Here is a 16871-nt window from a genome sequence, read left to right on the forward strand (position 1 = left end):
TGCCTCTCATCTAACCCCCTTTTACACATTCACAGATCAGAACTCCTTAATTTGCACCAAATCTAAGAACAACTTCAGCCATCATTCGTATCTGACAACCTCTAGGACCCACAGCGATTCTCCCGTGTACCGGCATCTGACTTTTCAGCACCGAGGACAGTGCCCGGGATCCTGTCTTGGGGAGCCGCCGACCCCTCACGTCTACAGCCTAGGAAGCTTCTTTCTAACCTCAGGTGATGCTCTTTAAGTACAAATAGAGTACTTAAGGCGAAAATTGTTTTCCTTGCTCCTTCTGGCCCAATGCACAGACATTTCGAAAAGAAATATCCTAAATGAAACTGCCCTATAAACTTAACCCCCTTTCCTCTTAAAAACAAACAAACAAAAAGCAAACACTCACCATATCTGACACAGGCAACAGATTGAACCGGTAGAGTGAAACCCGCTATTAGTAAGACTGGGTTTGGCTCGGGTAGGAGAGGCGCTTTCTATATCTCGGTGGGAAAGGCCGGGTTTGCGTCAGTGCATAGCAAGGTGCCCTTCGGTTGACATCTTCTTGATAATACAAGTTTGATAAATCATTGCCCCTTTGGATTCGAGTTTTAAAGGGACAACAGCCTACAGTATGCTGGCCAGTTGTCACTTGGGCAGGAGGGGGCTGCGTGTTTGGCGTGACTCATGTGGGTCTGATTACTAAACCAAAGCGGGTGGGAGGGGACGACAAAAGTTTGCCTCCTAATTAGGGGAAACATGGGAGGGACACGTCCCACTGCACCCAAGGCGAGGCGCAGCCGCGGACAGAGTGGATTGGGCTGTCTCACTGAGAACGGGGAGGGGGTTAAATGACTACCGTTTTCCACTAAATTCCATTGCTATTTCTCAAGACTTCGCGGATTCCAAAATACTATGCCGGAAGCGGCCGAGGGTCTGTCTGAACATAGCCCCACAGCTCTGCAACGGCCGGTACATGCATGGGTCCTGCATGCTCAAGGGTGTACCTACTTTGCCTGACTTCAGATTATCACATCCCTCTTTCCCAATCAGTCTTGGGGGAATCCTGGGGTTTTGCTTAAAAATTTAGACCGAGAGAAAATCATGAGTATCATCGAATGTTTTCATTGTGATTTTTAGCTCTTCTAAAAAACATTTTAGAGAAATAAGAAGGAAATTATTTCCATCACTGACCTGGTTCTCAGGCCCCTTTGAAATGCAAAGGAAACTCACTTTCTTCATAGCCCTTTTAATGAAACCCCACAAAGAGTCAGGCCTAATTTGAAAACGCAGGGTCTTAGAGACCCCCCACATCAAGAGGTCAGGGGTTGGCCGTTTGGGAAGCCATCAGGCAGACATTCAACCATACTGCAGCGGGGATTGGGGGTGGCCTTGACAATTAAACGATTGACTATGGACTTTCCTGTTAGTACAAAGCAATGGCTAATACTCCCTAAAAGGGAAAATACCTTTACAAAAAAGATGTCGGTTGGAGACTATAGAAGGGGATTCGCAGCAAAAATACTTTCCTATCCTTCTTTTCTTGCCACTCTAGCTGGAGGAACCCCTAGCCTAGTGAATGAGAGCTACGGAAAGCACTTTGTCCCTTCCCTGCAGCCCGCAGCCGGGTCCACTGCCTCAGGGTCCGCACCGTCTCACTCGGCTGCGCAGTCTCCACACCGCGGGAGGACAATGAAGCTGCGGCCGGCGGCGGAGGCTGCGGCGGCAGATTGCGGCGGGCGCCTGGGGCACTGTGGAGCCCGCTCCTTCCTCCACCCTAACCCTCCCAGGACGGCTGTGCTGGAAGCCTCTGTGCGCTCGTCCTCCCGCCGGGCCCCTCCCTAGGGCAGCCACCTGGGGACTTACAATCTGCACTACTGGGGGCGCGCGGTGTGTGTGTGTGTGGGGGGGGGATTCCTGAAGAGACCTTCCTTTCCAGTCTCCTTGCCGGTTTCAGGCCTCTTTTTATTGTAGTTTCGAGTTAATATTTATTGAGATCTCAATATTAAAACCGTTGTACAAGGGCTTTTCATTGAGATTATCGCATTTAATCTTGGCAACAATCCTTGAGAAACTATCTCAACTTTAAAATTGGAAAAATGGAAGCTCAGAAAGTCTCTCTTTCGACCCCCAGATAAACCCTTAAAGCATCCTGTGCAGGGCAGTTGCTGAGGCCAGTCCTGATCTTTCCCGGGTTTACTCAGAGGGAAACCTGGAGAGCTCGGGAGGAGGGATGAGAGGTTAGGAGTGGCGCTGTGGTGGCCTGGCTGCAGAAGGTTCAGGTAGCCCACTGGGGTGAGAATCCCGCAGGGGCGAATACTTCCGGCCTGGTTTGCTCGGGCAAACACCCCTTAGCACAAGGGGAACTTGTGGGGAGCTTCTTCTGATTAGACCCCAGTTTCCAAGAAGGAACAAGACCAGAATTCGACAACTGTATAGGGCAGGCCTGGCAGGCCCTGGCTTCTGCGGAATGCTCAGCCCCAAGTTGAGCCACGAGGCGCTCCCCTAGTTCCGCGTAGGCCGCCCTTTTCCGTGCCTGGGCCGACTTCCACAAGGAATAGTCACGACTAGGAAAGGTTCTGGCCAGTCTCCAGGCTTGCATCTGAGCAACCCCCCTCAAAGGACCAAGTGCAAATGGAATGTTCACTTGGCACCGGGACGTTCCGGGGCGCACGGACGTGCCTAGTTGGGAATGGGGCGGGGGGACGCGTGGGAAGGAAGAGTACTGAACAGAAGTGCAACAGTCGCGCGGGCCTGCTCACCTCCCCCAGTTGCGGCCCTGGGCACTCGGCGCCCCCGCTCAGTCACGAGGCCTGACGTGTCTCCTTCTGGCCCTCCCCGGCCAAATGCGCACTTGGGTTCCAGCGTGGGGCCCGCTGCACGTCAGGCCCTGCAGAGGCGGGTGACGTGCCGGAAAGGCTGCGGTGGGGGTTGGTGGAGGTGCTGCTTGGGTTCGCCACACAAGCCCCCCACCCCACCCTGCGCAGCCGCCGCCGTGGCCACTACCACCACCACCACCACACTCACACACTTTCAGCCGCAAGATTCTAGAAAGGAGGGGCTGCATGGAGTGTGGAGGGAGTGTTAGGAGCTAAGAGGTCTAGAGGGGTTGCTCTGAGGCCAACGCGGGAGTGGGGTGACCAGCACCAGTAGAGATAGAGGGTTGGGGTAAGAAGGCGAGAAAGAGTGTCGGGAGGCAGGAAGCCATCCTGGGGCAGCTTGTCCTGCGTCGGGTTGTATGTCAGAGCCTGGCAGCTCAGAGGAGGGAGCTGCGGTGTTTAATTAATAAATAAGCGGGGGAGGCAGAGAAGAAAAGGTTCACGTCCTCTCCACTCGGGGCCTCAGCCCCCGCCCTCCGCAGCCGCCTGTTTGGAGTGATAATCCCGGGCCCTGCGCGCTGCAGCCAAGGAGGCTGTAAATCCGCATCCATCACCTCCATCACCGCGCAATCATTGGGTCCGAATTAGTCACTACGGCCTTAATTACTTTGTCAAAGATGAAAAATAGTAATTGATTTTGTCCTTGATCACTTTGTCCCCCCCCCCCACCCTTTCTTGCTGATAAGCAAATAAATAGCAATTTGTGAAAACCCGCTTTCACCGGGCCGTATGGGGTAGCTGAAAGAAAAAAGGCCGTCAGGCAAGAGCCTAGACGCTGGTGTTTGTGCCAGACACTAAAGGCAACCTGGAAAACCGGTAGGAGAGGGCCCGGAGGACGGCCTACTGCAAGCAGATCGCTACCCTCCTTCTCCCAGGAAAAGGAAAGAGGAGGAAAGGACAAGATGTTTTGCAGCGTGTGCCTGCCCTGGGAGCTTGTGGCACCGACCTCCTCAAGTCCTCAGGGCAGCATGCAAGAAACAGCTGCTAGTGCATTTCCGCAGAGAGGCGAGGAAAATTGCCCAGGGTCAACAGTCAGAGCTAAGATTTGATCCTGGTCCTGACCATCCTTCAACATGTAAACTGTGATGCGAGTGGGTGTCTGTTCAGGCAATTCTCATGAGGGAGTTGTTATCGCCTAAAACTTCTACAGAAGATGGATGTGAGAGCTCAGTGTGGGTTTCAGGTGACCTTACTGGTAGTCCAGAACCATGCAGCAATTTTGTCCCACTTGTCTACTACTGCCCAGTTCCACTGCAGCATTGTTCTGTGTTAAGAATGTGGGTTCTGCAGAGAGAGTGCACCACCTCCTGGCTTTGTAACCTCGAAGGGAATTCCTGATCAGTAAAATGTTGATAATAAGAATTAAGTACCTTGGAGGTGGGGTTTGATGATTAATTGAGAGAATGAATTGAAGGGCCCAGATTGAGACTGTCTCCCTGGTGTGCTTTTAATAAGCTGTTGTCATTATTTAGTCTAGATAAATCATACCTTTGAAGCCCCAAGAATTTAGCAAATAAAGCAGTGTCCCCCCCCACCCCAGAAGGCTTAATATGGGTAGACATGCTCAAAACAGAAAGCCTCATAAAATAGGTAATCATGCTGCATCATTTTTCATTCCTTATTCAGTGGTCTTGTTGCTCAATCAAGTATTACTTTTATTTAAAAAAAATTAGGAGCATCCTGGAAAATTGCTCAAACACAGAAGCCACTGAGTGTTCCCTGAAGCACCTTTTGTTTAAATCAATGTTAATCTCAACATAAATAGCAGAAGCTTGGAGCTCTGTACTCAGCCTCACTGTCCAGTTCTCATCCAGACCCCCACGCTGAGGAGACAAATGAATCAAGGCAATCTTCCTTCACCAGAGCATTTCAGAAGAGTCCATACTTGGAAATCAGGGCTTCCACTGAGGAGCTCATTTGTGTGCAAACTGTACGTCCAAAAATCTCGAGACTCAGACAGGCAGGACGCTTGCTCCTGAGTCAGCAGTAGTGACAATTCCCACTTCACTGCAGCAGAACACAGGGCAGTGGGCACTGCGCAGATGCAGAGAAGTTTAGAACAGTCTGAAAAGGATGTTCAAGGTCATCTGTAATCCCATATGCCTCAGGGAGAAAATGAAGTCCAGGGAGAAAAGGAGAATGCTCAAGGCCACTTGACATATTAAAAGCAAGATCTAGCAGCAACTCTTCTTTTAAAAAAGTATATGTATGTGTGTATACACATATATATTATCCTTGTGATCCAGCAATCCCCCTCTTAGCAATATATTCCAAAGAAAAATTAAAATCCTATGTGTGTGTGTGTGTGTGTTTTCCACTAAAATATAGAAGCACATCTATTACGTAGTCACTAGGTAAAATATAGAAGCACGTCTATTATGTAGTCACTAGTCACTAGGATTACTGATAGACAAGATGGGCATAATGAGTGTAATAGAGGTGACAGGAGGGAGGAGCCAAGCCAAAAGAAGTAAAAGAGGGAGAAAGACTGTATTCTAGGGAAAAATTAAAGGTTATAATTTTATTTACAAGTTTATATAAAAAAGGTATATAAAATTTTTAAAGAAAAAATTTAGCAGAATATATTGCCTTCATTAATGAGAGTATTCATCAAACAGGCTACTTTCATTAGAAAGTATTAAATTTACATCTATTTTACTGTCTTTCTCAGAGGAGTAGAGCTCAGAAAAATGAATTCAGTTAATTAAGGATCCTAACTACCAATATTTGGCTAATCCTCCTTCCTAAGGTCCTTCTGTTTTTTATCTCCTAGCTCTGCTGGGGTGGAACCAAGGCATAATTAAGACCTTCAGAGGACACAGTCTTGGAATACATGAAGCCAATGTGTTCCCTCCACCTCAGCCTTATAGTGTACACTAAAATATAAAGTAATATTACACCCACCTGAAAGTTTCTCATTTCTAATTTTTCCATAATTCTATAATGACAACATTAATACTTTTCTGGTAAACATCATATTCATCTCTTTCTTCTCCTGCTCCCTTTCTCTCCCCACCCCGCCCCACTTCTTCCTTCCCTCCCTCTCCCTCCCCCCAACCCCTCTCTCTCCTTTTCTAATCTCTGAATTACTCCTTGCATGGATTTGGTGTAAATACTCAGTAGTCTTCTTTCAGGGGTAAGTCTTCAGTATTTATCCATCTGCTGCTAGCTCCCAAAACCCCAAACAGGAAATACTAGCATTGTAAGATATGTCAGGTCTCAATTATATTTATTATTGAGAATAGATTTCTAATACATGGGTACAAATGAACTGATATTTTGTGTTGTGGCATTGGTAAATAAGATTATTCCCCCTTTCTTTCTTAAATGTTTCTTTTCCCCCTAGTCTTCTCTGGTTGTCCTAGTTAGCAGGAAAAAAAAATCTTGAGTTCAATGGCAGACAAACCTAGCAGGAATTCTCACAAGTAGAGCAGAACAGATGTTGGGAAGCTCCACTGTACAGGCAGTTTTTGAAGTTAACCCAGGGTTATTAAGTAGAATCTGAAGAAGGTACCAAGAAACACAATGGTAAAGACAGGATAGTAGTCTATGAAGCAAGGCCTGGAAATTCAAGAAGCTTTGCCCTAGTAGGAACTGCTAGACGGCATTGATTAAACTTCAGGAACTTGTGATTTTGTTTCTGTAGCAAACTTGTAAAATGGGCCCAGAGGGGCATGGGCATTAGCATCAAATTTGGAACTCTGGGTTCTAGTAACATGCAGCATCCAACAGGATGAGACCATATCAAACAATGGCCTGAAGGAGTTCATCCAGCCTACAACTCTTGACAGACACCTAGAGTTCTCTAATCATGATGATAGCTGTCCTTTGTGATGTCACCATTAGAACTTAGAAATGATCCAGAAAATCTTTTTTTTTAAACAATCTCTTAGAGTTTGCTTTCTATTTTAGAGTGTTTTTATTTCAGTCCAAACCTCTTCCTGGGTGGAGGGTAATATGATATAGTGAAAATAGGGATGTAGAATTAGACAACAGTTAGGAGTTTGAGCCAAGTACAGCCACTTTTCAGTTGTGAGTTCTTAGGTAGTTACTTATCCTCAGAGACTCACTTTCAGTAAAATGGGTTTCCTATGGTGATTAAATAAGATAAAGTGTATAAAAACTTCTAGCACAGTGGTTGGCATAGAATAAGGGTGCTTCCCTTGAGATACTAGATTTTTAAGCTACTACCCAAAGTCACTGTTCCCTTAGAGCTGTACCCCAATAGGTTCTTCCTATATAGCTCAACATACCTGGATTTAGTGGCCAAGTCTTTGTTTATTCTGCCTCTTTCTAGATGGGACAGAAGCTTTGCATCCCCCCTACCTACCCTGTTTCCCCCACTAAAAATACTAGACCCTGTTATAACTCTGTATCTGCCCCTGCAGTACCTTCTATCTTAAATAACCCTCCTTTCAGAGTGAATTCCAATCTACAGAAAGCGACTCATTGCCCAAGCATATATATCTCTTCTCATAAGCTCTTTATAAGCAGAGTTCATGTCCACATTCCCTGTGATTCTCTAGCACCTACTGCCTTGTAAATATTTACTCCCATGCGTATCTCTTCCTCTGCAGTAGTCACTAGCCACATTGGCTACTTGTACTTAAATTAATTAAAAGAAAATTCAGTGTAGAATTCCATTTTTAGTCATACTAAAAATATTCTTTGTGCCCAATAGCCACTTGTGCGGGACAGTGCAGAGAACATTTCCATCATTACAGAAAATTATGTTGGACAGCACTGTTCTAAATTGCGGATTCTTCAAAGGCAGAGGCATCATTAATTTTTTTAAGGCTTGTATGTTTACAACTTGTACTGATAGTAGGGTATCAGTATTTTTGAATAAGTGAGTTAAAAAACAGAATAGCTTCTTAGTTTCATGTATGTCACCTTATATGTTTTCACTAAGTCATGTCTTGTATTATTATTGTTTTTTATTTTTTATTTTGTTTTTCTGATTATGTGTGTTCCATATGGAAGGTTTGAAGTAGCCCAAAGAAGAACATAAAAAATATATGTTTCCACCTACCCAAAAATGTATTGGATTAACATTTTGGTTTAAGACCTTCTGGATCTTCCTTTGTATTGACTTTTTTGTTGTTGTTGTTTTTACAAAATTTTGTAATATGCTTTTTTTTTCACTTATATAATATATTGTTGGTTAGTTTTGTCCCATTGCCCTGAAATCTACATTATCTTTTTCCCCCATGGTGGTACTAGGAATCAAACCCAGGACCTCAAGATTCTCTCTTTGAGTCCTCTACCATTGAGCTACATCTACAGTTATACGTTATTCTTTTTAATTACTGAGCAGATTTTCTTTTTTAATATTTATTTTTTAGTTTTCGGTGGACACAACATCTTTATTTTATTTTTATATGGTACTGAAGATCGAACCCAGCACCCCACGCATGCCAGGCGAGTGTGCTGCCGCTTGAGCCACATCCCCAGCCCTACTGAGCAGATTTTCATGGTAAGAATGTATCACAATTTTATGTGTGGTGGGGGGCTAGGGAGTGAATCTACGGGCACTCTCCACTATATGGCAGCCTTTTTTATTATTTATTTTAAGACAGGGTCTTGCTACGTTGCTGAGGCTGTCCTCACACTTGCTATCCCTCTGCCTCAGCCTCCCAAGTCACAGAATTGCAGGCATGTGCCACCATCCCCAGAGTCTCACCATAATTTAACTAATAGACAATTATTGTATACTTGGTTGTTTCCAATTTTTTTAAAAAGACTAGCACCACATTCTGTATATTTCTGTCTATACAAATCTTCGCTCATCTCTCTAATTTGGATTCTCAGTGTAAGTTTCTAAACATGAAATTACTATTCAAAAGAATTATACATGCTGGGCATGATGACACATGCCTATAATCCCAGTAGCTTGGGAAGCTGAGACAGGAGGATCACGAGTTCAAAACCAGCCTCAGCAATGGAGAGGTGCTAAGTGACTCAGTGAGACCCTGTCTCTAAATAAAATACAAAATAAGGCTGGGGATGTGACTCAGTAGTTGAGTGTCCCTGAGCTCAACAATCCCCAGTACCCCGCCCCCAAAAGAATTATACATTTTTTTTTTTTTTTTTTTTTAGAAATGGATCCCTCTTAACTGGACTAGTTCTTTTGTTTGATTTTGTTTGGTTTTATATCTGCCTCAAGACATGGATATGGAGCTGGATATGAAGATGTATCCAAGCTCTAAGCCAAGGGTGGCAGTGCTCTGTGGTTTGTTTCTATTCTTCCTGCCAAGAATGTCCAGCAAGCTGTGAATACCTCTGGCTATGAAAAAAAGCCAAGTGAACAAAAAAATCCATGGTATGTTTCCATAAAGACTAAACCAATATTCTCTTCAGCATAAAGAAAAATTTTAAATGGAAAGAATATTACTCAGTAAATACACATATTTATAATTGTCAATGTACACAATATCCAAAGTTTGTGACTATTAGGACCAGACAAATAAGCCCATCTGTTCACACAGGATTTACTTCAATAGTTTCAAGAAATAATGTGAACACTGTCAAAATGTCCAGGGTTTGTGAGCACTTCTTCTGCAGTGGAAATGCCGGATTCAGCTCTCTCTGGTTTCTGTAGATTATGTGGATGATGACATGTTTTTCCAAGTCATTAACTTGGGCGCAGCTTTGAGGCCAAATGAGAAGCTACATCCAAACCATTCTAAGGGTCTGGATGATTGGTGGAGCCAACAAAGGGAAGACCCTCTGTCATTCACTGCTGTGGGAGCATTTGGGGAGTGTGATTGCCTGTGACAACGCATGGTTCAATGACTCCATTGTTTCACAAAGGCCTGCCTTTGCTGATACTAAGAGAAAAAGGTGGACTGTGTGTGTGCCCCACATGGGATATTCAAGGTGATGCTATCAAAGATATTTTAAATGCATTTTTTCCTCTTAAACCTCTACTGTTATTTTTAGCATTGCAACATCTTTTGAATTACATTGTGGAAGAAAAATAAGCAAAAAAAGAAAAAATAAGCATGATCTCATTAGGACTCTTTCAATTGCAAGGAATAGAAACTCAGTTTAAAATTAGACAAGGCTTGAGGTACAGATAGGACAAAGTCAAAATGATGTTGATTTCAAGGTATGCTGGCCCCATGGGGGCTGCCCATAGCATCAAGATCAATTCTTCCTTTGAGTCCTAGTCTCTGTTGGTCCTTCTGTCTTGTGCTTTCAGACTCTCAGGTTATCGAAGTCAGGCCACCCAGGATGTGAGTTCCTGTGATCATAGAGATCTCTATTCTAGGCAGGGAAGTTTGGGGAAAGCACCCTGGACAAGGCCTTCAATGCAGGTAGATTATTTGGAAGGGGTCCTGGGAGAAGTAGTGAGGGACCAAAGGAAATGAGAGAGTCAATAAAGAATGTGCGAATGACTGAGCCGTCTCTGCAGGCAACTAGGGTTCGCCTGAGGTAACACATATCAGAATTCTCCCTCTAAAGGATGGGAGCTAGGGCCTTTTGCCAGAATTCCACCCCTTATTGGCTGAGGATTGTCCCTGAGTTGTTGAATTCTCAGCACTCTACAGCTGAATTGGGTAGATTGCTGTAATACTGGAAGAAGTCTCAGGTAGAGAAATAGTGTGACATGGTTGCTTGGGGTGAGGGAAAGTACCAATATTCCAGAAATTGTCCTACATGGCTGTGGGTAACACAGATCGGCCACACAGGACACTCTGGGTGTTAGTTTACCCTGTGATCACATGGCTGACTGGGAGCCATGACAAACCCCACTGCCCATCATCTGCAGTGAATACCAGTATTTTTTTTTTAAGTGTAGTTGGACACAATGCCTTTATTTTATTTACTTGTTTTTATGTGGTGCTGAGGATCGAACCCAGGGCCTTGCACATGCTAGGAGAGCACTCTACTGCTGAGCTACAACCCCAGACCCAATCTGCAGTGAATACCATGCTGCATATTGCTAGACTGGGAAAAGATGAAAATTCAAAATTAATTTTGATTTCTGCTGAATGTACATCACTTTTGTGCCATCATAAAGTTGCAAAATCTCTGAGTTGACCCATTGTAATTTGGGAACTATCTGCATGATGAACACTTTACCATATACCTGTCAATATATCCTTAATCATTTTTTTCTATTGAAAGACTCAGGATTAAAAGAGCACTGGGAAGATGAATACATGAAATCCCTAGCACTGTCTCTGAAGCAAAAAGCTTCAATGTAGAATGTCAGGTATTCCAGGAAGCTATGTTCAGTAGATAAACAAATCTGAAGACACAGAAGTCAGGATTTGAATTCCATTTCTTATGACTTAACTATCTGACCTTGATCGATTTATTTAAACTCACGAAATTTTAAACCTATCTTACACATGATTAGTGCTAAACAGAATGACAACTGTTATAACCATCCTCTATTAAATGGGGATCATCACTCATGATAGCTTGCTTAGGTTATATAGGTAATGTGCCCAGGAGAGAGCCTAACACATAGTAGGTGCTTAATTAATCACATCTTGCTACTCTGATCCCTTAACCTTATTTTAAGGCAGACTTTCCTATCAGGCAATGCAACGAGGCATCACATCAATGAAAAGAGTTCTTTATGCCAAAAGAGATTCTCCTAAACAAAAAGATATTTTTACTCTGCCACCTCTACCCTGAAATACCACTAGTTCAAAACTCATTTAGTATCATAACTAATTTTTTTAAATAACCTACTCCTAGAAAAACTAATTATGGCACACATTTATATTAAAGTATAAACTTTATTACATGTTTTCTTCCTTATATTCACATTTACAGTATCTATAAATGAAAACCCTAGTTAGTGATGAGGTGAATGGAGTGAGTTTTGACCTATAGCCATTTGGGTGGAGATTCCCAATGGTAGGGAGACCTGGGCTTCCAGAAAGGAGCTTGAGGTTCCTGGATTTCAGAGGAGCCAGGAGAGAGAGAGCAGGAGGTAGGAAGATGAGTGGTTTCCAACTTCTTTCAATCACCACTTCCCAAGAATTTCTAATAAGAAGAAATGAACTTGTTCCAATTGAATTGAGTTTCAGCGTTCAATTTTTTGCTTGGCTCTGGAAGGAAGTGGCCCTGTCCTGAGTATCAGGAGCCCCTAGTCTAGCACTTAGAAGTTGGGTGACTTTAGACAAATTACTAGCTTCTCTGAGACTAATTTCTGCAGATGTAAACAGGGATAATAAATCTTGTTGTGCCTAATTCTCAAAAGCTGTGATCAAGATAAGATAAGATAATGGAGAGAAAGAGGTAAAATGTGAATAACCATGCAATCGAAAGAGCTTAGATCTCTATTTTTCCACTGTCTGTGGACTTAAGGTCTATAGGTCTGTTTTGTGTGTTTGTGTGTATGTGTGTGTGTGTGTGTGTGTGTGTATGTTGGGAGGATGGATCTCTCTTGAGGAGTATAATAAAAAAGATCATTTACCTAATGATAGGACATTGATAGAGCCAGAATGAGAAAAAGATCCTATGATTTGGTTGTGACAGTCTGCTAACTGTGTTCCTGTTTGTTCTCTTCTTCCATAATAATTGAATTTAGGTGGGCACGTGGCAATCTAATTAAAGATAGTGTATCTGTACAGTGAGATTAGCCCTTATCACTCTGTGGGGCCAACTGGATGTGAGCAGAAATGATGTGCACTCTTGTGGTCTTGCCCTTAAAAAAATTGATCATAAGTTCTCCATTTCCTGTTAAACATGTCTCTCCCCCTTCTGGTTGGCTGGAGGAGGTTAAAAGCTAAAACCACCACTTTGAACCTACAAGTAAGAGCCACATGTTAATGGCAGAACTGCCCACTAGCCCAGTACCTCTTATCTCCTTGCTGTGACAAAAGGAAAAATGAACTCTTCCCTAGTATAAGCTGCTATCACCGGGAGTCTCTTTGTTATAGCACCTTAGACTGTACCCTAGCTAATACAGTGAACCTTTTGTGAAAAATCAAACTGATCTTTTCCCAGGTGGGAGCAAGAAGCCATTTATCAAATTGAGGCAGTGTCCATGCAACTGACTAAAGAATTTCCTGCCACCCTAATTGACTGGAAGACCAATGAGCCATTTTCCCTGAAAACCATTTTCTGTCAACTTGACCGGTCAAGGTCATTTACATGAGGCACGCAACATCTGTCTCAGAGAGAGGACAGAGCATGATTCTCTACCACTACTCCATTGGTCTGTGCTACTGACAAGTGTGTCTCCCAGAGGCAAGGCAGAGCCTGTGTTTATTAGTCATACCCCGCCAGTATTCAGACTAGCTCTCTAAATGTCCTTTAGGATATGGACACTGGTTGGTATTTTTGATCCATAACCTTATGGTAGGTGGTGTTTTTCAAATCAAGAGACAGTCTCAGGTCCAGCATGTTACCTGAGGTAACTCACAGCCTAGATGCTGAGGCAGCTGGGTGTCAACCACAGCCAGTGCATCTTCCACTGCAGGCACTACACTCACATGCATTGCTGACAGCTACTTATGCAGAGATGACATTTGCCTATTGAAATGAGGACCCCAGGGCCTGGGAGCTCCTCCCCCCTAACCATCCCCTAACTGCTGCCTGCCTTCTGAGCTTCAATCCTTGAGGCGGTTTTTAATCTTTGGGAGTGAGTGTGTCTATGTATGCACAAGCGTGTGTCCTGGACACTTTTGAGAGCCGAGTGAGGAAAGTTACAGAAACACACACATGGTTAGGGGTTGAATTGTGTCTCCTGGGGAAAAAAAAAAGAGATATTGAAATCCTAATTGCCAGAACCTCAAATGTGACTTATGGAAAGATGGGGTCTTTATACAGGTAATCAAGTTACACTGTGTTAAGGTCTGTAAACAAGTGTGGATGGCGCCTGGCATTTTGCCAGAGGGAGTGGTTAATGTTAAGGTCTGTAAACAAGTGTGGATGGCGCCTGGCATTTTGCCAGAGGGAGTGGTTTGTGAAGTAACGCCAGCGAGCCATTAAGTGTGGAGATTCCTTATTGGTTGACTGCTGTATCTAGTTTATGTTAATTAAGATAAGCAGTGTGGAATGTATAAATACCCCTCCTGTCCTACAATAAACGGCTCCCACTCCTGCTGTATCAATCTACACAAGTTGTTTGTCACCCCCCAGTTATTTTGCTGCAGCCGGACTGTGGCAACAATGAGTCATTGCAGTGAACCCTAATTCTATATAAGTAATATTCTAATAAAAGTGGGAAATTTTCACACGGAGACAGACGTATATAGTTGGAAGATTATGTGAAGAAAAAGCATAAAGAGAAAATAGCCATCTAGAAGCCAAGGAGACAGGCCTGGAACAGATCCCTCCTTCCCAACCTTCAGAAGGAACCAGACCATGCCAACACATCCATCTCGAACTTTTGCCTACAGAACTATGGAACAATAAATTTCTGCTGTTTAAGCCACCCCAGTTTGTGGTGCTTTGGTACTGCAAGCCCTGAAAACTAATAGAAACCCCACCCCACAAGTACACTATTACATGCAAGCCTATGATTGCTCACTTGTGATTTTTTTGACTTTACAATGGTGTGAAAGAAACATGCTTTCAGTAGAATGTGCTTCAAATTTTGAATTTTGACACTTTTCCTGAGCTATCAATATGTAGTATGATTCTCTCTGCGATGCTAGGTAGCTTTTAGCCACAGGTCCCAGTCAGCCACAAGATCAAGGAGAAATGACCAACATTCCATGATGTACCATGTTGCTAAGCTATAATGTTCACAGTAGGTTAGGTATATTAATATTAAATGCATTTTCAATTTATAATGGTATCATTATGATGTAACCCCATTTGTGTGTATGTGTAAAAACAGAAAATTTTACACACAAATTAAGGGCATTTACAGTTCATCCTAAAAGACCCATGGTCCCTGTTGAAGGATCCCTGCAAAGTTTTATTTCCTGAAAATATTTTAATATCTATCATAATTATAATACTAAAAAATGAAAAAATATTGTTCTAAGAGCTTCACATGTATCAACTCATTTAATTCTCCCAACAACCCCAGCAGCCAGAAGAGACAAATACAGATTTTGGTACCTGGAAGTGGTAACAAATTACCACTAAACCTGGTGATTTAAAAGAAGAAAGACTTATTCTTTCACAGCACTAGAAGGCAAAAGTCCAAAATCAGTATCAGTGGGCTGAAGTCAAGGTGCTCATGGGGCCATGCTCCCTCCTCAGTCTCAGGGGGGAATCATTCCTGGCCTCTTCTAACTTCTGGTTGCTGCCAGTTCTCCTTGGCTTGGGGCTGCATCACTCTAGTCTCTGCTTCTGTCCTTTGCTTCTTCCCCTTTCATGTAAGTAAAAAACTCCCACTCTGCTATTCCCTTGTAATGACACAGGTGATTGCATTTATTCCAGGTGATCCAAGATAATTTCGCCATCTCAAACTTCTTAGTCACATCTGAAAAGATTCAATTTTTAATTAATTTATTTATTGGCTTATAAGATAACACTCATAGGCACCAGGGATGAAAATATTGATTTGGGTTAGCGGGAGGAGACATATTTCAGATAGCCATTCTCTGCCCTCCAGATCCTCAAAGTTCTCATCTGTCCCACATACAGATGAGATATGTTCACCCCACTGGACACTCCCAAAATTTCAACCCATTAACAGATTGAACTCAAGTCCAAAATTTCATCTAAATATGATTAGTGCAAAAGTCTCAAATCTCATCATTTTGCTTTCAGTCTAAATCATGTATGAGAGAGACTCGGTATGATTAATCGGGGAAATTCTTCTCCATCTGCGGACCTATAACACTGAGAACAAGTTATCTACTTCCAGGATGCAGTGGAGAGATAGATATAAGACAGCAGTTACTGATATATCTATTTCAAAAGTGAGAAAATGGAAAGAAGAAAAGTATCATGTTTTTGCAAAATTTTTAAAATCCAGTAGGGCAAACTCCATTAGGGTCAAATCCAGAGAACAATCCTCTCAGAATCAGGGTTCACCGTCTTCACGCAAGCCTTAAGCAGGTGCCATTACAATGTTCACTTCACCAGTATCAATAAGGAGGCCCAAGGAGCTAAAGCAACCTGCACAAGATCAGACTGCTAGTGAGAGGTGCACCAAAGCCTGTTCCCAACAGTTTGACCTCAGAGCCTTCACTCCCAAGCAGGAGAAGCTACCTCCCCAGGGGTCCTCTGAGTTTAGGTCTCAGAAAGGCACAGAGGCTTCTGATACAGATTAAAACTTCCTTCATCCTCTTTCCTGGCTCCCTCATGTTCCTAGTTTTTCCTGTGTCTGCCTAAAGCACTGGCCCTATTACTCTTGGTCACAAAGCACTCACCTCTCTTATGGTCCTTTTCTGCTTTGCAGACAGAGGCATTTCCCCTCCTGGCACCTGCGGTCTTTGGAATCCTTGACTTCATTTAGTGGCTGCCTTTCCTGTATCCTGTCTGTGGCACCCCACACCTATTCTCCCCTGGGAGCAGGGAACAGGAGAGTAGGGAGAACACTGGAACCCTGAGTTTGCCCTGCTGAGGTCTGCCTTCCTGCTTATCATTGCCCTCATGGACCATGTGAACTTGGACATGTTCTTTTATTGTCTAAGCCTCAGTCAACTCACAAAGGATATGTAATCTAAGCCATAAATAAAACTTTGTTGTTTTTAACTGCTAAGACTGGGAGATTACTGTTACGAAAACATAATTTAGGGAAAGCTAGCTGTTACCTAGACACTCAGATGGGATGTGCACAAGGAAACAATAGCATGACATATAAATAAACCAAAAAACAAAACATTAGTTTTCTAATGAAATGAAAGTATCAGATTAAATAATCTCTGGAATATCCTTCCAGCTCTGAAACAGGAACTATGACTTGAAATGCTTACAGTGATCAAATGGGTAAAATATATTAAGAAATGTAATACTTGCCCAATTGCATTGTCTTTAAAAATACTTTTGAAGCAAGCAAATTGCACATGCCAGCTGTTCTTTGTACCTCCTGCCTACTGTCTTTGTGGCTACCTCTTTGATAAGAACCTG

The sequence above is a fragment of the Marmota flaviventris genome, chromosome 9 (genome assembly GCF_047511675.1).
Source record: "Marmota flaviventris isolate mMarFla1 chromosome 9, mMarFla1.hap1, whole genome shotgun sequence".
NCBI lineage: Eukaryota > Metazoa > Chordata > Mammalia > Rodentia > Sciuridae > Marmota > Marmota flaviventris.